The 22,557-nt window shown below is 37.0% G+C and overlaps 1 long non-coding RNA gene across 2 annotated transcripts in view; it reads left to right on the top strand.

The window, feature by feature from the left end:
- Positions 1–5,706: 5,706 nt before the first annotated feature.
- Positions 5,707–22,557, top strand: part of LOC141522168 (uncharacterized) — a 34,676-nt gene continuing 17,825 nt past the window's right edge. For both annotated transcript variants that reach the window (XR_012478141.1, XR_012478140.1), the window contains exons 1-2: positions 5,707–5,948; positions 16,106–16,279. This is a non-coding gene — a long non-coding RNA (uncharacterized LOC141522168). The remainder of the gene's footprint in view (positions 5,949–16,105; positions 16,280–22,557) is intronic.

The following is a 22,557-nucleotide window of genomic DNA, read 5'->3' as shown; positions in this document are numbered from 1 at the left end:
GCTGAAGAAGACACTTGGTCAGACATCAAAAATGCTGCATCCTTTACCATTACCAGTCATCTGTACTTTTCTCTTGCCACTGAACTTTGATGACTCTGGAAGAGAGGGGAGGGCTAGTAACTTTGTGAAACTCTGCTTCTCTTAAGTCTAATTCACAAGCAAATCAAGACATTATATCTTTGGTCTTCTTTGAAAAGAAGAACAAATCAAAAAACAACTTTCCACTTACACTGTATAAATCTTTTCTGTAGATAGCTATCCAAGTGTTCTTACTCATTAGTATTCCTTGGGGGTAAGGACTGTTTTTTTTTCTTTCTTTAAATCTCCTAGGCTGAACATGATATCTGGAACATATTTTTGGTTGTTGCTGAGTTGTTTCAGTCATGTCTGAGGCTTCATGAACCCATTTGGAATTTTTTTGGGCAAAGATACTAGAGCAGTTTGCCATTCCTTCTCCAGCTCTTTTACAGATAACGAAATGATTTGCCCAGAGACACACAGCTAGGAAGTATCTGAGACCAGAGTTTTTCTTATTGCCAGTCCAGGGCTCTAGCCACTAAATCACAACAGCTGCTCCCACCTAACACATAATGATTAATAAACATGTGTTGATGGTTGACCAACTGACTGTTCAGCATTTAGCAAATAGCAGGTATTTAATAACTAACTATTGACTGAGTAATCGACATTGGCCACAGGTTAAAAGTTCTTTGTTGAACATCCCCTTTGTAATAAAGAATAACAATCAGCTTAGAACACAGTCTAGTAGTACTGATGGTCCTGTCATCTTGGCATCAAATGTCTTCAAGGAATATATACCTTCAACTCAGGGATTTTCCAGTCCAACAAAGAGAAGAATGAAAAATAGGACCAAAAAAACAGTGTACCATGATCTGATGAAGACTTATGATTACACACCAGGGCTTTGAGTACCCTTACCTTTCACCAAAAGGGCCTATTTTGTTATTACTTTTCCTGTACACTTATTATAGTCTTACACAGAAACTAGGTATTTCTCAGCTGAGACCCCCAGGTCTGATAACCTATTCCAATCTCTGTCCTGTAACTATGTAATTTTGTATGAGGTCCATTGCTAGGAGAGCCTGACCTCTCTTTAGGAGATGGGACTTCCTACTCTCATATTCATTGACTCATCACCCTTACCTTTTCTATTCCAGGGGAAAATGCTGTTTCTGACTCTAATCTATGGCTTACTCAAAAGAAGGAAAAATTAAAAGTACTCAATCACAATATGAATTGGGTATACGACAGGTCATTTTATCCCCATACAAAAAGCAATGATAAACATGAAAGAATCAATATGCATTAAGAGAACAATTTAAAAAGGATTTGGTATTTTAACTTACTGATACCTTACAATCAATTGGGAGGCTAATATTTTAAGTCTTATCAGAACATACAATAATTGTATAACACTGCTAATTAGACATTTCACAGTTTACCTCAGCACTGGACATTGTCCGATCAAACAGTCAAAGCTCTTCTTTGCAGTTATCTCTCTCCTGGAGCCTCCCTTGCTGAGGGTCTATTCCTACTACCATCAGAGCAGTAATAGCTTTAATTTGCTCCTCCAGTTGACACTGAGGCTGCTGCCTCTCTGGTCTCCCTCTCTCAGGACCTTCTAAAATTCAAAATGTAATCTGGACACTTGGATCCAGAAAGTATTGCTTAGACACCTAGTTGTGAAGGAAGGACCAGAAGAAGAAAGAGAGAAGGATGGAGAAAGAGAGAGTGAGAAACAAAGACAGAGACAAGCCAGAGACAGAGAGACAGAGAGAAACAGAAACCAACAGTTAGAGACTTAGAAAAAAGCAGCTGGAGGAGGGGGAGAAGGAAGAAGAGGAAAAAAGAGGAAAAGGAGAAGGAGGAGAAGATGATGATGATGATGATGAAGAAAAGAAAAGGCAAAGAGAAGAAAAGAGAGCCTGAGAAAGAGACAGAAATAGGGAGATGATCCTATCCCATGCACAGATTTGTTGTCTAATTTGATATGTGCTACCAAACACAGGTCCAAGTTGTCCTTATGCTTTGAAGTCAGAAAATAAAGACAATGACTTAGGGATGTGTTGTCCCTTTTGTTATAGGTCATTTGGTAAACTTTGATGTATTGGTCACACAGCCAACTCCCAAAATTCCCTTATCATCAACTGGATTTACTACAGAGTATGCTGGGGGCAAGAACTGTGAAAATAGGAACATAGATATAGAGCTTAAGGAACCTCAAAGACTATCTAATCAAATCATAATTTCATGGTCTCATCATAGATTTAAGGCCAGAAGGGATCTTAGAGGTCAGCTAATTCAATCTCCTCATTTTACAAATGATGAACTAAAGCATAAAGAGCTAAGTGACTCATAGTTAAATAGCTGAAGTGTAGTTTAAAACCAAGTTTTCTGACCCCAAATTCTTTATTCTTTTCATTATATCACACTAATATTCCATCTTCTATTTTGAATTATAGTTATTGCTATATCTGTATTATCACCTTCATGGAATTATAAGTCACTAGACAACAGAGATCATACCTTATTTATCTTTGTCTCCTCAGGACCTAACACAGTGATGTTTATAACAGGTGCTTAAGAAATGCTTACTGATTACACTCTTTTTGTAGTGGCCAAGCATTGGAAATTGAGATGTACATCATTTGGAGGATGACTGAACAAGTTGTGGTCTATTGTTATAATGGAATTCTACTGGGCTATAAGAAGTGATGAGCACAGGCTGATTTCAGAAAAACCTAGAAAGACTTACATGAACTGCTAAAAAGTGAAGTGAGCAGAACCAGAAGAACATTGTACACAATAAGAGTAATATATGTACAATGATTAGCTATGAATGACTTAAGTATTCTCAATAATACAGTGATTCAAGACAAGGGATTCGAGTTAAAAAATGCTTTCCACTACCAGAGGGAAAAAACTAGACTGAATGATATCAACGTATACTATTTTTCACTTTATTTTTTATGTATGTGTTTTTCCCTTTGGGTCTATATCTTCTTTTACAGCATGACCAAATATGGTCATACATTTTGCATGATTGAACATAATCTATATCAAGTTGCTTACAATTTCTGGGAGGGGAAAGAAGGAAACAAAATTACAAAAAAAAAAAGGATAAAAATTCTCTACATATAATTGGGGGGAAAATTGCTGAATTCTCAGACTCTGAGAGTTAAAAGACACAGAAATTGGGGTGCAGGAAGATGGTGGAGTGTATTAAGCATGACCCTGGAGTTAGAAGGACCTGAGTTCAATTCCAACCCCAGACTTTTGATACTTCCTAACAGTTACCTTTCTCCTGGATCTTCCCTTGATAAGGATCTATTCCTACTACCACCAGAGCAGTAGTAGCCTTAATTTGCCTCCAGTAGACACTGAGTCTGCTGCCTCTCTGGTCTCCCAAGGACACCAGGACCTTCTAAAACTCAAAATGTAATCTGGTACTTGGATCTGGAAAGTTTGCCTTGCTGGGAAAAATAAAGGAGAAATTGACTGGGAACTATTAGAATGGGGACACAGAGTTGTTGTTTCATTAATTAGTCATTTCTGAGTCTTCCTGATGCCACTTGGGGTTTTCTTGGCAAAGGTTCCAGACAATTGTGTCATTTTCTTCTCCAGTTCATTTTAAAGATGAAGAAACTGAGGCAAACAGAACTGACCTTTGGTTAAGTTGACTAAAATGGAACTAAATTAGATTTTCCCAAACTTCCCATATGTAACTCAATCTGAGTTCATATCTCTGATATAGTAAATAGCCTACACTGTCAGATGTAAGTAGTAGCCCCAGAACTTAAAGATTTCCTGTATTTTTCTGACTGGTTGCTAAAGAAAAGATGTAAACCTCTATCAAAGTTCATCTTGGTTTTCCTTTTCAAAACTCATCAGCATTAGTAAAATTCCAGCTCCAAAATGAATCTATCATCATCTCTTTATTTTAGATATAATATGTCCTAAAATAAAACTTTAAAAGTTTAATCTTATTCAAATATGCTTTTTTCAACTCTAGTCCTTCTATAGGCCCCATCCAAGAATGCAAGGCCCTAGGAATACAAAAATAAAAATAGAATATTTTGTCCCTTCCCTCGAGAAGCTTGCATTCTATTGAAGGGACACAAGATACATACACACATACACACACACCTACATGCACATACATACACACACAAATTAGCTAGGCATTTCAATAATTATCAGTAGAGGCCATTTGTGGCCTCCACCTGTGTACCCAAGGAGTACCAGAATGACTGGCAATATGAGAGATGAGCCTCTTTAGCAAACAGTGTAGAATTCTGATGATGTTGAAAGGAATAAACAGCTCTGTTTGAAAGAGCTAGAAATGAATAGCATTACCATAAGGCGTCAGGCCTCCTACAGGGAACTCACTAGCACATAGATGTAAATATTGCCTAAGCAGCCTTCCTTGCAAAGAGGGGGGCCCTTCTCAGCTGCAAATCTGTTTATTTTTTTGAAATTACAAAGGGTAAATGGACCTTTTGTAAAATTCTTGCTTGAGGGCCCAGAATTGAAACCCAGACTACTGATGAGTGCAGGAACAGAATAAAAAAAAAAATCCTCCATCAACAACAGATTAATTCACCTTTTAGAAAAGTGTTAAGACTATTAAATGTGTAACCTCTCACTACAAATACATGACTCTGTCAATGAGGATTACAACCCAGTTAAAACTTAATTAATAATAAGTCACAGGTTATTGCCTGAGTTCAAATGACTGAAGGTCACATCACTTTTAAGTATAAAACATGAACCTGCTTAATTCCAATCTCAGCCCTCTGTCCATTGTGAGATGGGACTTTTCATCTTGACAAAGAAAAATGGGGAAACTGACAAAAAGATGCCTGTAGCCTAGTGGGGAAAAGTACTGGCTTCAGAAGATGATGAATTAGGTTTGACTTCTAGTTATGTGATCTTGGGAAAGTTGCTTACCCTCTCTACATTTCAACCTCTCATCAATAAAATGAGAACACTTCAGTTCATGAGATTATTATGAAAGTTGAGTTGGTCCCCCAATATTCTCAAAGGCTGCCCAGATTAAAATGTACCTGGGAAATATTCAGCAAAACAAATCAAAATATAATATAACATAGATGATTTCAATTTATGGTTTTCTAAGTCAATATGCACCCACATGGATATCAGTTTCTATTTGAGTTTGACACCAGGAGTTTAGTAACTAAAACTAATCTCAGAGTTAGGAAGAGCTGGGGTCAAGTCCAACTGACTGACACATTCTGACTGTGTGACCTTGGGCCAGTCATTGAACCTTTCAGTAGTCAAGCAACACTCAAAGATTATAAATTCCAGAAAAGGTTCAGCAGTAAAGGGAGATTCCTATTCCAAATTAAATCACAGGTTTACTCTCTATGTTGAGAGAATAAAATGAGAAAAACAAGTAACTGATTACTGTTATTCACATTTCCCAACTATACCTACAGTCAGTTTAGAAACATCGATTAAACCCTGACTATGGGATATGAAGAAAAGTGTTTGCCCTTAAGAGAAAACAGCATGCCAATAACTATGTATAATCATAGACAGGATAAGTTGCAGCTAATCTGGCAAGCCCTTCTTTTCCACAAAATTGTATGACTAGAGGATGTTGAAGACTAGGGGATATGCTCATTTCTCCACCTTGAATCTGCTGCATCACCTGGTTTCAACTCTAAGGAACATGATGATCTTCCCAGTACAAACTCACCACCTCTAAATTCACCATCATGTGGTTAATTCAAACTTGACTGATACCATCTCCTCAGCCTCCTCTCTCCTCTGATTGGAAAATTGTGTGTAAATACCAAACTCCTCCCAATGCCTTCCTTTTTAAGAGGGCAAAAACTGGACCCAGTTTACTCCACTTTACATCTCCTGCCCTGCCCTGATTTGCTGCATTCTCGGAGTCAAAGGTAGTGTATTTATTGATTGACACTTGCATGTTGTTCCACTTTAGAGAGTTTAAATGAGAAATGTCTGTGAAATTTTGTTTCTCCTTGTTCTACAAGGATTTATGATTTTAAGAGGCACCTTGACATAATGGATAGGGCTCTGGACTTGGAGTATTCAGACACTTACTAGCTGTGTGTCCTTGGGAGAAGCATTTAACTTCTGTGTCTCAGTATTCTCAGCTATAAAATGAGAAAATTGGACTTGATCGCTTCCAATATCCTTCCAGTTATAAATCTATAAGCCTTTGTTATTATAAGCCTGTGATCAGTGTGAATATTCCAAATAATTCATTAGCATTGATACAGATGGAAACCTCTGCATACTTTTGTTGATGTTTTGAATGAATATATGTATATGTGTATGTAATTTTTTACGGAAGTCTTAGGAAAGATCATTAACTGGTGGTCAAATTCTAGTGAGGAGTTGTTCTGAACTTAGTTCATCAAAGTAGATGATGGAAAGAAGAGTTTTTCCAGATGAAGAAGGGTCTGAAGGATCAAGAGAGGCAGAAGCTGCTCTAAAGTCCCAGGAGTAGCTCTAAAAAGTACAGCAAGACCAAGGGGTGGGCACATGTGCCTATGTCAGTGGCCAATTGATTGCTAGTGAAGCAAACATTACTACCTAAATTGAATATAATCATAACCGATTGGAACTTTGTGTCACTAATCAGCTTAAAGAATAATCTGCCTGGTCAGAATTTTGCTTTTTTTCCCTTTCATTGCTACTGGGGGGTTGGTAAGTTTATTCCTTATGTTTTCCTTCTTCCCCTGCTTCACTGTTGCCTCACCAACTATCATAGCTTACCCTCAGGAGTTTCCAACTCTTTAAATCTTGTTTATTGGGCATCCATTTTTTTTTTAGTTTTTGCAAGGCAAATGGGGTTAAGTGCCCAAGGCCACACAATTATTAAGTGTCTGAGGTTGGATTTGAACTCAGGTACTCCTGACTCCAGGGCCGGTGCTCTATCCACTGTGCCACCTAGCTGCCCCCATGTTTTTATAATGAGTTTTGTCTCCAGAAAAAAATGAAATGATTTTTACACAATTCTGAGCCAATGATTGCTGTAAAGGAATGGGCTACATAATAGGGAAGGACAAAAGGGAACCCACTGACCTATAACTCTAGACTTAATTGAAACTATACTGAAGCTCTATCTTCTTCTCTAGAGACACAAAGATGGACCACACTGGGATTTGTTGACTAATCGGGCACTAACTTTATTAGTTAGAATAACTGTATGTCAGAACTGGAAGAAATTTCAGAGGTACCTAAAATTTGCCAGACATTGTACCACACACTGGCAGTACAAATGCCAAAAAAAAAAGTCTCTGTCCTCAAGGAACTTACATTCTAATAAGGAAATACAATTTAATAAGTAACAATCTTATAGTACACAAAAAGAATCTAAGACAGAGGGACAGAAGGGGTAGAAAATACCTGGCAGGGAGGCATGATGGAGAAATCCAAAGGAGTACAGCCAAGTGGTACATGAGGAATGACTGACCTGAGCAAACTCCATAAATGGAGGTTTGTAGGGGAGATCTTCCCTCCACTCTCCAATCAGAGAGTCAGAGCCTACTGATGAGGTGTCAGTACCAAGGCTGATACAATGGATCTGTAGTAGGGTAGAAAATGAAGAGATTGCTAGCCTTAAATGGTATCTACATCCCAAAGAAGCAAGGAACCCCTCTACATTATAACATATGAGTAGCTATATGGTCATTTAGCCTTTGCTTGAAGGTTTCTAGAGAGAGGAGAGCCTATTTTTAGCACAACTTATCCTATTATACTTTTGGATAGCTCTATTGGTTAGAATATTTTTCCCCTGAGAATCATTAAAACATAGATTTGAGGTTGGCAGAGATTTTAGAAACCATCCAATCTAACCCCCTCAATTTTTAAAAAGAGGTTAAATGATTTACCCAAAGTCACCTAGCTAATATTGAGTACCAGAGCCAACACTGGAACATGAATCCCCAATTCCAAATTCAGCACTCTTTTCACTATAACACACTACCTTTATCAAGCTTTTTGCTCTGTATTAGGATTTATTCAAGCCTGGTGCAAAATTGCCTTGTGGGTCCATCTCATAGATGTGAACATCCCAATAAATGGAGTAAGAAACAAAAAATGCTGAATGAATCTGCTTATTGTACCTACTATATATTTTAGAGAACAGAGACTTAGTCAATAAACATATATTAAGTACCTAAGTACTGTGCTTGTATTGGGGGTACAAAAAAAGGACAAAATATAGTCCTCTCTCAAAGACAAGACAGTAGTATTAAAGAGTATCAGAAAAGACTTCCTATAGGAGATGATTTTTAGTTGAAACCATAAGGAAGCCAGAGAAACCAGGAAGGAGAGATGAAGAGAGAAGACATTCCAGACACAAGAGAGATGGAGAATCATGTTCAGCATGGATCAAAAAGTACATTATTGGGGGCAGGAAAGGGCACAAGATGTCAAAAGACTAGAAAAGTAGTAGGGGTCCCGGTTATAAAGAGTTTTAAATCCAAATAAAAGTTTTTATATTTATATTTGATCTTGAAGATGAAAGGAAGCCATTAGATAGCTAAGTTACATCAGAAATTCAGACCAACAAGCTTTTTACTACCTATGTTTTTGTCCATCCATACAGAGGATGCTTTCTAAGAGATCAGTTAGGACTATGAGTATCAGGAACCCTATCTCTTTGAGAACTAGGCAAGTTAGTCGTCCCTTCCCTCTTTTTTTATCCTATCAACAAATTAAAATTTTCAGAGATGCAAAAGTAGAGATAATAAACACTGTGCTTCCCCACTAATTACTTTCCTAAAACCTCTAGAAATTAAGGAGTACCCTTAACACATGTCAGAAATGAGGACTGTCCTCTACAAAAAAGAAATGCCTCCTATGCCATGCCTCCTTTTGTTCTTTGGTGAGCTGTAAACACCCTCAAGAACAAAAGGAGGCATGGCATAGAAAATTGAGAACTAGTTTCAGAGTTAGGAAAACCAGCTTTTCAAACCTGCCTCAGACACTTACCAACTGGGGTGACCCTAGGCAAATCATCAAAGCTCTTTGAATCTCGGTTTCCTCATCTGTAAAATGTGGGAGTTAGAATGAATGACCTTAAAGGTCTATTCCAGCTCACATTTATGATCATCATAGAGGGGACAAATGCTGGGGGGCATTTGGAGGTAGCCCTAACTTTTTTCCAGCAGAGGAGACACATGTGAGTAATCCATAGGAGGTAATATGGTACAATGGAAACAAAGCTGGATTTAAGACTGGAGGATCAAATGCCATATCCAATGCTTAGTACTTTGTGAACTTGGACATGTCCCATAATCTCCTTGGGGTCTCAGTTTCTTCACCTGTCACATAAAGGGGTTTTATTAGTTGACCTCAGAGGTTCCTTTCAGCTCTAAGAGCCTATAAAATCAGTAACTCTTTAATACACCTCATTCATGATCTTAGTCAATAATCAAAGAAGAAAATCCTGAAAAAAAAGAAGGAAAAAATGAATGATTAATGACAAGGATTTGGTCACCTTTAAAGAAGGACAACTGTGGAACATGTAGCAGGAAATTACTGAATACTTTGACACTGAATTTGTTAACAATTACCACCACTGAATGGGTCAGAGAAAAGAGCAACTAAACTGAGTGTCATTTGACTCATCAGAAGTAGCAAAAACAACAATCTTAGTGTGAGATACAGAGAAGACAGTCCATCAACAAATTCTTAGAATGCTTCAAAGCACCATTCCAAAAAGACAGTGGCTGGAGACTCAGTGGGAAGGGTCGGGGGAAAACCCTGGAATTGTTAAAGAGCAAACAACTTAAGGCTTTGTTTTCCCTAACATTCCCAAATCAAAACTCAACTTCTGAAAGAGCAACTCAAGAGATGAGAATAATATTAACAATCTGGACACTCTATGTGGCCATGGCTTCTAAACGTGCCCATCAAGACCTATTCTGCCTTATTCTTGCAACATGGGGATGACTGAGAATACACATCAATAACAAAAAAGCCCATAAAGGAAGTTTTGTCTTCTGATAGCTCAAGATTCAAAAAATTGTCTCTCTCTACCCTCCTTCCCAGTCTCCCATGGATCTCCGGGGATGGAGAGAAGGGATGGACATAGAAAGGGGGAGGGCAAGGAGAAATATGACCTCTGGAATTGGTCAAACATCTACTTTAAATTAATCCCAATACTTTAAATTCTGACGAGGGAAATTATTTCCTAAATGACAAAAGTTTTCCAAAATGAATAACAAATTCTAAAGCCTAGGGTTCCACATAGAATGTGCCTATGATGAAGTCCAGGCCATCAAGAGAAAGGGATTTCAGTTATTATGGGGCAGGGATTTGGACCACACAGGCACTTGAAGTTAAAATTCACATGAGCCTCAGAACAGTCACTATTGAATCTGGAAATGATTACTAGAGCCAGAATTCAGAAAACTGGATTCAAATCTCATCTGCATTAATGTGATCATATAATTCATGTACCTGGAACCTTTACTTCTGATGCAATGAATTGAGGTTTAATTTTAGGAGTCTCTGTACTGGGGAAGCAAAATTATAATATCTCTGAGATATTAGAAAATCACACGTAAATTTTGATCCTATGTGATTTAGCACTGGAAGAGATCTCAAATGCCTTAAAGTTCAACTTTAATTTTAGAAATGTGGAAACTGAAACACAGAGAGCATAAGGAATTTGCCCAGAGCACAATTTTTAAAATGCCTGAAGTGGGATTTGAACCCAGGTCTTCTTGACTCCAAGCTCAATGATCTACCCATTTCAACCTTTTATCTCAGAGAATCATAGATTTAGATATGGAAGGGAACTTCGAGACCATTAAGTTCATGAGACCCTCATTTTACAGATGCAGGCTCTGAGGACTGAATTATTAAGTGTAGTACCAATGTCAAAACAGCAGACTCCATCCTGACACAGCAATGGGAAGTTTCCAGAAATATCACAAAACCAGCTTCAACCAGTTAAGACCTGTTCCAACTGTGGGAGAAGGGTCAGCTAGACCTTCTAATGGTTGCATTCAATACCAATATACCATGTTACATCAGAGATAACTATAAGAAGCATACCACTATATAAAAATGAATAAAAACATAAATGTATTTACAATTATTAAATAACAACTCTTGATTAATCATTATATTCTTTACCTTAATAAAATGCTTCATTATACAAGGAAACCACTCTATGGAGCTTCATGTTATTATAAGACAAGAAGTTCTACAAAGTCCCTAGAGAGGAGTCTTTAATTTAGGATTACTGAATTTTTTTTAAATGTGGATATAATTTTTTTTCAATTCTATGTATTTTGTTTTATGCATTTAAAAACATTATTCTGATAAGGAGTCTCTGGTTTTAACTAGATGATCAAATGGGTTCATGAGACAAAAATAGTTAAGAACCCCTAACATAAATGATACCCAAATATCCAAATACCATATGTGTGTGAGAGAGAATGGAGGTACTCACTGAAATCAAGTTAGCCTTAGAACAATTCACTCTTCCCACAGATATGGTCCCATACCCAGACTTAGGAGACATGTTTTCTAGTCTAGTCTAGTATACTGGTAAATGCTTCACAACAGACTCTGCCTCCACCCCCAATGTACATTCAATAAACTTTTTGGTTTAATACGAGCTATTAACATTTTTTCCATCCCTTTCTCAAGACTAGACAATCAACAAAGGAATAGATCAAGTCCTAATTTATAGTTTTTGCTGGCTTCCCAGGTGTAAATGCTCACCCTAAAAATTTAACAATTGGTTCTCTTGGGAGCCAGGGCAGTATAATGCTGCCCCTGGGTAAATGAATTAATACATATTAGAAGGCCAAAGGTAGGCCAGTCGCACCCACACACTGGCCATTTGGCTACAGAAAATGTATCTTTACAGCTATTCGTGAAATCAAAATGGAAGCAAAGACATGTACTTGTGTGCATTATTATTTCCATAACCTCAGAGGTGGGAAAGACAGATCACCTTGTCTTCTTCAGCAAAAGCAGAGCCTAGGGCTGCAGAATAACCTTTCTTTAATCATAATATTGACAGGGGCAGCTAGGCAGCACAGTGGATAGAGCACCAGAAAATGTCAGGACTTGAGTTCAAATCTTGCCTCAGACACTTAATAATTACCTAGCTGTGTGACCTTGGGCATGTCATTTAACCCCATTGCCTTGCAAAAAAACAATAACACTATTACTACTACTACCAATAATATTAATATCTTATGCCCCAAATCAGAATCTCTCTTTGGCTGTTCAGATGGGTCTGACTCTTTATGACCCTATTAGAGGTTTTCTTGGCAAAGATACTGGAATAGCTTCACCATTTCCTTCTCTAGCTCACTTGCAGATGAGAAAACTGAGGCAAACAGAGTTGAGTGGTTTGTTCAGGATCACAGAGCTAATAAGTGACTGAGGTCGGATTCTAATTTAGGAAAATAAGTCTTCCTGACTCCAGGTCTGCCCCTCTATTCACTGTGCCACCTAGCCAATGATCTCCTTAGTTGGTTAGAAAGCCTTGGTGTGCTATGGTCCATGGGGTCATAAAGAGTTAAACAGATTGAAGACCAAATAACAGCAACAACAACCTTCAAGCTCATGCTATTCTCTGATTGAAGTCCCTGAAGTCGCTGATTAACAGGTCTCAAACCAGAGAAGCTTTCTATCTGGCAGGTCTTTAGCCTGTGGTAATAGCTCCCTCATTCAGGTTCACAACTCTCATTAATGATCAGTCTCCTCTGTCCATTTTCAGGTCCATGCATGTAATCTTTTTTCACTGTTCTAGCGATCTGTCCCAGGTGCCTGTTCATCACCCAATAGAGAATGTCCCGTGGCTCATTTCCTAAAAGTGCAAACAAACTGGCTAGCGTTTACATAGTGCTTTAAGATTTGCAAATGGGTTGTGACATGTGAAATGGGTTCTTTTATTATCCCCATTAAACAGATGAAGAAAGTAAGGCTAGAAGAGAGGTTGTTTATCTTTACAATGTTGGTGTTATATTTGTTGTTGTCCTGGTTCTGCTCACTATACTCTGTATCAGTTCATTCAAGCCTTCTCAAGTATCTCTAATAAAATCAGTTGCAACAATATCATTATATTACACGGACAATTAGATGGAACAGTGGATAGAGTGACTGGCTCAGAATCAGGAAGACTCATCTTCAGTTCAAATCCAGCCTCAGATACTTAGTAGCTAAACTGTATGACACTAGGGAAGTCACCTAACCCTGTTTGCCTCAGTTTCCTCATCTGCAAAATGAGCTGGAGAAGGAAGTGGCAAACTACTCCAGAAACTTTGCTAAGAAAACCCCCAAAGGAGCATTTAATTACTGTGGACAGAGGTTCTCTACTGCTGGCCTTCTGGGGCTGAAATCTAGTATAAAAATTATTTTAGTGTGATGTATAACCATTATTAAAAGTAATATATTTTATATAAAGAAGAATCAGACCCAAATGAAAAAGTAACAACTAAACAACAAAATTACATTATATCACATAGACTCTCTTGAGTTTGTTTACTCAACTGTATATAATAATAATTTCATTAAATCTCTCACAAGATTGTTTTGATGAAAGAGCTATGTAAACCTTCGAAAAACTATACAAGTATGACCCTGAGCAAGTCAACCCCAATTACCTTCCAAAAAACCTAAAACAAAACTATACAAGTGGTGGTCCTCCTCTTCTGCCTCCTCCATCTCATCATCATCTTCATTGGCATCTGAGTTCAAGTCTCTGCATCTGTAAAATGGGTCTTAGAGTCACATCTAGATCACAGGAGCTAATGGAAGGATCAAATGAAAGATGCAAAGTACTTTGCAAATATTAAGGCAAACTATATAAATGCCAACTATTATATTATTCTTAATAATGTGGGTCTATCACATCATCTCTGGTCCCTTTTATGAACTAAAATAATCTGTATACTACACTCCAGATCCAGAAGGCCCCTGTGGTAGCAAAGAAATTGGTGGGGAAATCCAGCCAGTAAAGAAAATATTCCCATAACCAATAAATAATCCAACAACAGAACCCACCCCGAAATAAGTTTATAGCTGCTTCATTGGATTTGCCATAATGCTGATCTCTGAAGTTCTCATACTAAGGAAGAAAAAAAATTTCCACTTCATTCCTCATGAACCAATGATTATGAATCAGCTATTTAATGAAGCAGTAATAGGAATAATGACTAAGTAAAGGAGGCAATAAAACTAATTTATGCAAATCCAATTTTTTTTTAAGTTGCATTAAAGCAAGTATGATAGCAGATCAGTGAACCAACTATCTGGGAGGCTGGGAGACTTTAAAACTGTTACATGATCTGAATTTCTTGATTTTAAAAAATGTTTGCTTTATTTTACATTCCAGTGACTCTTCTCCCTTACTTCCCCCCAATCTTAAAATAAAATAAGTATTGTTTAGAAAAATAAATCTATACAACTGATAATGTCCAAAAGTACATGATACATTCAGCACCTAGAGTTCACCAACATTCTGCCTAGAAACAGGAAGTCTGTTTAACTATTCATCTTCCAAGGTCATAAAAGAATGCTAAATTCAATTCATCAATTAAAACATCTGTTATTGCTGTTGAGTCATTTCAGTTGTATCCTATATGGGGTTTGGGGTTTAGTGGCAATGTGAACCCTAAAATTATAAGATCCTTAAAAACATAGGGTTAAAATAACATAACAGAAAAACATAGATTAGACCTGAAAGTTTATTTTCTGAAAGTTATCAATAAAAACCTATAGGTGGAGACCATCTAAAATGGTCACAAGGAACTGAGGAGACACAGGCAGCATATTTATACAAAAACAAAGGATAGGGGAAAATCATTAACCATCCTTAGTGGTCTAAACATTGAAATTCTACAATATGGCCATCCAAGATAGTTCTTCTACATGTTTAAATCATGTACCCATCTTCAACTTGGAATATGATGTGAAATGTTTAGCTATACTTACTCTCCACTACACTGCTTACCAGTTTTCACAACAGTTTTTGTAGAAGAGTGAATTCAGTCCCCAAAACTTGAATCTTTGTATTTTTCAGACATTAGCTTACTGTGATTATTTATTTCTGTATATTGTGTGCCTAATCTATTCCAATTCTCAACTTTTTTATTTCTTATCCTGTACCAGATTGTTTTGATTATTGCAGCTTTATAAAATAGTTTGTGATCTCTTTCTGCTAAGCCTCTTTTCTTCACTTTTTTTCATTAATTCCCTTGATATTATTTACCTTTTGTTCTTCCAGATGAATTTTGTTATATTTTTTCTAGCTCTGTAAAATAATTCTTTGGTAATTTGATTGGTATGGAACTCAATAAATAAATTAATTTAGGTACTATTGTCATTCTTATTACATTAGCTTGGCCCACCCATGAGTAATTAATTTTTCTCCATTGTTTTTCATTTGTGTGAAAAATGTCTTGCCATTATGTTTATGCAACTCCTGTGTTTTATTTTAAATGGAATTTCTCTTTCTATCTCTTCCTGCCAGTTTTTTTTTGTTTTCCTTTGTTTTATTTGACAATATATAGAAATGCTAATGATTTGTGTATTTATTTTATAACTAGCAACTTTATTAAAGTTATTCATTGTTTTGACTTGTTTTTTAGTTGATTCTCTAGGCTTCTTTAAGTATAATATCATATCAAAATATCTTCTAAAGCATGGTATGGACTCTACTACTTCCCTACTCAAAAAATTTCTAAGACTCCCCATCATCCATTGCAGCAATTCTCAAAATACACAGAATACTTCAAAGAATATATGGGAATGCCAACAATATTATAAATTTTGAGGGAAATCTATCTGGTGGGCAATATCTGAACTACTTGCTTGAGAGCACCAGCTTTGGAGTCAGGAGGACCTGAGTTCAAATCCACCCTCAGACTCTTACTGTGTGACTCTGGGCAGGTCACTTAACCTTGATTGCCTCCAAAAAACAAAACAAAACAAATTTTAAAAAATAACCACTAGATTGAGGTCATCGGTTCAGCATTAGATGACATTACATTCTTTTCAATGATGTTAGTGAATGTTTGAGATATGTTTTTGCTTTTGTTTGTACTTTCAGCTATGCCAGTAACTTCTCAAACCTTCTAGTTTGCAAGATCATATTTGTGAAATTGGACTATTAGAGTGATGAAAAGCAAGAACCCTACATGGAAATCAGTGTGGAACAGGAAATTAGGGTGGAGGTGTCCAATCTGATTCCAGGATGTGAGAACCTGGACACTGGCCCACAGATGTACGTATCCCATTATTAAGTGTAACTACTTAAAAATGAAATGAAATGATTAGGGTTTTTTTTCAGTTTATTTGCATTTATTTTCAAGTAGTTACTAAGCTGTTAAAACATAAATATTGTTTGGAGCTAACTACCTTATGAATAAAATTGAGAAATATTTATTTTGGCATAGATGAAAATTATGAGATACCAAGGACTCCATGAACCAAGAAAGTTTAGGAATATCTAACCCTCATGGGAAAAAAAAGTAAACTTCTTAGTTAGATATTAAAAATTCTAAAGCACTGAGTTTCAACCTATCTTTCTATTCTAATTTTGCTCTGCCTCTTCATGTATTCTACACTCCTGTTATTTTGGTTCAGTCATGTCTAACTTTTTGTAATCCTATTTCAGATTTTCTTGGCAAAGATAGTGGAATGGTTTGATTTTTTTCCCATTTTCCAATTCATTTTACAGTGAGGAAACTGAGGTAGATAGAAGTAATACACCCAGCTAGTTTAGTGTCTGAGCCAGATTTGAACTCAGGAAGATGTCTTCCTAACTCCAATCCTGGCATTCTAGCCACTGTGCCACCTAGCTAACCTTATATTCCTGCTTGAGTACATTATTAGCTATTTCTGTTATTTCATCCTCATGTCTTCTACTTTCACTAGTTATCTAAGTGTCCCCTCTACCACCATGTCTCAGCTTGTGTGCCTATCATATACTCCCTTCAAATCCTCCTTCTTTATGGCTCAGTACCCCCACTACCAACTGAGAGGAATCTCTTTGACCTCAGATTTTCCTAGAGAACCCTGCTTGGGTTTCTCCTTCATTTCTCTCTTCGTTTCCATATTTGCAAAATTTAAGGGTGAACTAAAAAGTTACTTTTCCTTGTATCTCCAATGCCTGGTACATACTAAGCCTCTAATAAGTGCTTATTGACTGGTTGACTGACCAATTGATTCTGTGGTCCCCTCCAGCTCTAAATTTATGAATCCTTGATTGTGTCATCTTTTCTCTTTGTATCCATGGTGCCTAAACTAGCATCTTGCTTAAAGTACTCATTCAGTAAATGTTTATCAAATTGAATGACATTTGTATGGATATATGTTTATGTATTCTATTATATATTTTATATATATTATACATATTTATATATTGTGCTTATGGATACATATATGAATTTAATGTGTTAGAGGCAATATCTTATATGGATAGAGTTGTCCTCAATAATAATGGCCAGCATTAATATAGTGCTTTAAGGTTTGCAAATGCTTTTACTTCATCTTCATTATATCTGTGTGAGCTAGATATTACTAGTATACTAATTTTTTAGGCAAACAGGGTGAAGTGACTTGCCTAGGGTCACAGTCTAACAAGTGTCTGAGTCAAGTCTTCCTGAGTCCAGATGTGGTACTTTCACATTGTGCTACATAGCTGTCCCTAAAACTGGGGTTCAAGTCCCTCTTCTGACAAATATTGGCTATGTGACCCTGGAGAAGTTCTTCAACTTCTTCAAGCTCTAGACAACTTTGTGACACCATTTGGAGTTTTCTTGGCAAAGATACTGGAATGGTTTTCCATTTCCTTCAACAGCTCATCTTAGAGATGAGAAAACTGAGGCAAACCAGGTGAAGTGACATTCTCAGGATCCTACAGATTTTTTCTGGGGCCAGATTTGAACTCATGAAGATGAGTCTTACTGATATTCCAAGACCAGACCTCTATCCTCCACACCACTTAGCTACCCCAATACCACTGTAAGTAGTAGCAAGATGTCATCCTGCATTGGTTGAGTTTCTTTTATATCAATGAAATCACAGGTTCAGATTTTAGCCATAACCCTAATAGAAAGGGAATAGAAAGAAAAGAAAGCAAATTTCAGATTTCTTTCAGTCCTTGTCCTCCCTGTTTTCTTTTAATTACCAGCTGGTTTCTTTTAACCCCTGGGCACAAGAGCCAACCACTGTAAAGAGTAAAATAAATCAGCTAAATATATGGATATGGATCCAGAATTCCTTTTCTTAATCATATATATTCTAACCTAAAAACACCACTTCCTGACCTTAAATACCACACTTAGAGAAGAACAGTGTCTCTCATGAAACATGAACTAAAATCAACTTAACATATGAAGCACAGAACTTCAGAGTTAGAAGGGTCTTAGATGTCATCTCATCCAACCTATATCAAAAATTCTTTCCAAAGAATTGCCAGCAAATGGTCATTCATCTTTTATTAAAGATGTCCAGTAAGGGGAAGAACACATTATCTCCAAGGTCAACCCATTCCAATTTGAAATTCTTCTTAATTGGGAAGAAGTTTTTTCCTTACATCCAACTTCTATTTGGCCTTTTGGCAACTTTCATCCATTGCTATCTATCTATTATAACATGGCCTTTTGTCAACATATAATTGAAGGGTAAGTGGAGACTGAATTCGTTAGCCAGATGGCAAAGGTTTTAGAACTCATGGGCGTTTCATCATGGCACTGAAGTGTATCATTTTTCCTAAGCATTCTTTTTCCTCTTTTTCTGTCTCTCTCTCCACATTGGAGCCTCCGCCCATGAAATTGAAAGATTTCTAGTAGCAATGCCTTTGTTGCATCAGCTTTGGAAATATGGATTACAGTATTCTGTGAAAAGCATTTATTACTCTGAACTGTGACTCAGACATTGTTGCATTCGAGGGTTATAGATTTTCTTTCAGCTAAACTAAGGCTGTAAGTCACAGTGACAGTTGTAATGTGTGTAATACCACAGTACCAGATTCTATTACACACATATTTTTGCTAGAGGTTTACGATGTTAAAAATATTTCTTCTTTTTTTTCCAATACCTTTCTGTACCTGTTGTGTAAATATATTGGAACCCATAACACCAAAGTCAATTTCCAGATGAAATGTGCATGGGAATACTAGTTTGTCCATTGGAGAAAGGATGAGAGAGAGAGAGAGAATGTGTCTGTGTGTGTGAGAGAGTCTGTTGTGTGTGTGTGTGAGAGAGAGAGAGAGAGAGAGAGAGAGAGAGTCTGTGTGTGTGTATGAGAGTCTGTGTGTGTGTGTGTGTGTGTGTGTGTGTGTGTGTGAGAGAGAGAGAGAGAGAGAGAGAGAGAGAGAGAGAGAGAGAGAGAGAGAGAGAGAATAAAAGAGAAGGCAAGGGAATGCTGCACACAAACTAATTATATTCAAACGCAATATTGGATTGTAATAAAAGATGAATGAGAGAAAGTGAGTGTCATTGTGAGAAATAGAGAAGGTTACAGAAAGCTGGGACTGGGGAAGGATTTATCATGTGTGATGCCTCAGGCATTGTGTTGAAAGTTCCACAGACTTATTTGCAAGTGTGTTTTATGGGAAAATAGAGCCGTCCACATAGCAAAGAATTACTATAGATTGTTATCTTTTATACAAGACTAAGATAAAACAGCTTTGGGAGGTATTTCTTTAAGAAATCTATGGAAGAAATCCCAACTGCATTATAGCAGTGAGGCAGGAGAGAAGGGAGAGAGAAGGGAATGAAATTCCAATTCAGAAGCAAGCCTAGTCAATTCTATATGTTTAGGGAAGATGTATTTGCTAACAGGCAAATGATAATGGAATTTTCTTCAATTCAAAGGAGAAAATGCATGCTTGGTAGAAAAGGAAGGAAAAAATGAAATGGACACAATCAAAATTCTTTCTGATTTTGTCCACAAAGTCTCAGACCACTGTAAAAAGATGTGCCAACAAACCTTGTCCATCTGACTTTGGAATTCAGGTCTGGTATCTTTCATCCTCAGAATGTTTCTCTGGATTCTTTAATCCTGCTACTGCAAGACTCAGCAAGTCCCAGGTGCCAGGTCACCATGGTGCCTGGAAATTTCATTGTTCTATTAGCTTTGTATTTGGGGCACAGTCTCACCCAAAACTTCAAAAGTGTTTTGTTCTTTCTACTCATGAGTACCCATGGTTTGCTATTCCTCATAACTTCAAAAAAGGACCCAATGGAGGGAGCCTCCCTCCTCTTCTAGAGAAATAGAGAGGAGGTATTGGCCCAAAAAGGGCTTCTACCCACCCTGTATGTGGTAAAGGAAGTAGAATGAGGAAAGAGTGTTGCATTTGGAGTTGGAGGACCCAGGTAAAAATCCTTGCCCAGGAAACAGGACTTGGGCATATTGCTTCACATGCCTCAGTTTTCTTATTTATAAATTGAAGAGGTTGGATTGGATACAGTCCTGTGCAACCCTAAATTTATGATTCTATGAACTGTCTCATTACTCTGTCCAGGGGTGGTCATCCTCCTCTCTAGGACTTTCATTAATTTCTTAACCCAATTTGACAAACATTGAGACTAACCACTATTAAGTTTGAAGGACTAATATGAGTGCTATGACTGACACAAAGAAAAATAAAAGTGTCCCTTACCATCTAGCAATGAAGCCTACAGGATCATAGATTTAGAGATGGAAAAGGTCTTTATTGTGGTGGTTGAATCATGTTTCAGTTGTATCTGACTCTTCCCAGCTTTGATGTTTTCTTGGCAAAGATACTGGAATTACTTCCCATTTCCTTCTCCAGCTCATTTGAAAGAAGAGGATACTGAGGAAACCAGAATTAAGAGCCTTGCTCAGGGGTAGCTAGGTGGTGCAGTGGATAGAGCACTAGCCCTGGAGTCAGGAGTACCTGAGTTCAAGTCCGGCCTCAGACTCTTAATAATTACCTAGCTGTGTGGCCTTGGGCAAACCACTTAACCCCATTTGCCTTGCAAAAAAAAAAAAAAAAAACTAAAAAAAAGAGTCTTGCTCAGAGTCTAGTAAGTGTGTGAGATGAGATTTAAACTCACAAAGATGAGTCTTTCTGACTCAAAGCCTGGCACTATTCACTGTGTCATCTATTCATTGGCATCATCTACATTCTAGACACTATTATCAAGCCCAATCTCTCCATATTATCAAATTAAGACACATACTTGATAAGTGACTTAGCCAAAGTCACAGAGGTAGGGAAAGGCAAAGGTAGGATTTGAATCCAATGATGTCAGATCTTATGGTGATATGTGTTATAAGGAGAGTAGAAGCAAGATGTGGTACACAAAGATTTCAGAGGAAGGAGAGGCACATTCTAGGAGATGGCTTTAGGAAGAGGTGACATTTAAGAAAGATACTCTGACATGCTAGTAGATATCTGTAGCATTGGGCCTGGAAACAGGAAGAATAAAGTTTAAATCCAACCTAACAGATAACTAAAAGCTGTATAACCCTGGTCAGTTATTAAAATTCTAGCTGTCTTAATTTCTTCAGCTGTAAGATGAGAATAACAGTCACAACTTTCTCCCAAGGATCACATGAGATAATATTTGGAAAGCACTTAGCATAGAGCCTGGTACTCAATAAATGTTTATTTCTTTCACTTCCCCAGTCATCATAATAAATAACAAAAGTGATTGAATTATATTTTCTCTGTTGTTTCTCAATAATAAACAATATTATAAAAATAAGCAGCATTGATATAATACTTTATGGTTCAACACAGTCAAAAAGAGACTTCAGGAACAAACAGAAGAATGTACTAAACAATTTACACAAAGAGTTGATGTATGAAGGAGGTGAAAACTGATTCTCCAAAGCATGTAAATAAGAACTGATAATAATCTAGTTCTTTTAAGATTTGGAAAGCACCATCACAAACATTAATGATGATGATATTTACACAGTGGTTACTATGTAACAGGTGCTATGCTAATCAATTTTTTGCAATTATTATCTAATTGAGTAGTCATAACAACCCTGGGAAAGTGAGTGTTATTATTATCTCCATTTTACAGAAAAGAAAACTGGGGTAAACAGGGACTAAGTGACTTGCCTATGATCATTCAGATAGTAGATGTCAGAAGTAGAATTCAAATTCAGGTCTTTCTGACAACTCTAAGTCAAGGATTCTGCTTGCTATCCAGTGTTTGTCTCATAGTAGTCATTAATAAATGTTGGTTGGTTGATATGCCTTTTTGCCTCTCAGTAGATAAAAATCTCTCACTGCATCTGGAGCCATCTGGCCCAGATGGCTATGGAAGAGAAAGTGAAGCTGCACTTTCTCACTTAAATCCAATTCTTCTGCATGTCATGGCATCACCTCTTTGATGTCATGGTCCTCTTCAAAACAAAGAACAAAGGAACAACAACCACAACAACAAAGTGATAAGAATTCCTTTACAATAAGTACTGATGAGAAACTTTTCATTTGAGTATTTGGGGAAAGAATAAGGCTTGATTCTCATCAATTTCTGATCCAAATGTAAGACTGAAAAACTAAAATAATG

Source organism: Macrotis lagotis, chromosome 4, assembly GCF_037893015.1.
Source record: "Macrotis lagotis isolate mMagLag1 chromosome 4, bilby.v1.9.chrom.fasta, whole genome shotgun sequence".
Lineage (NCBI taxonomy): Eukaryota > Metazoa > Chordata > Mammalia > Peramelemorphia > Peramelidae > Macrotis > Macrotis lagotis.
Note: the sequence above shows the minus strand (reverse complement) of the source record. Positions and strands in the feature narration are given on the sequence as shown.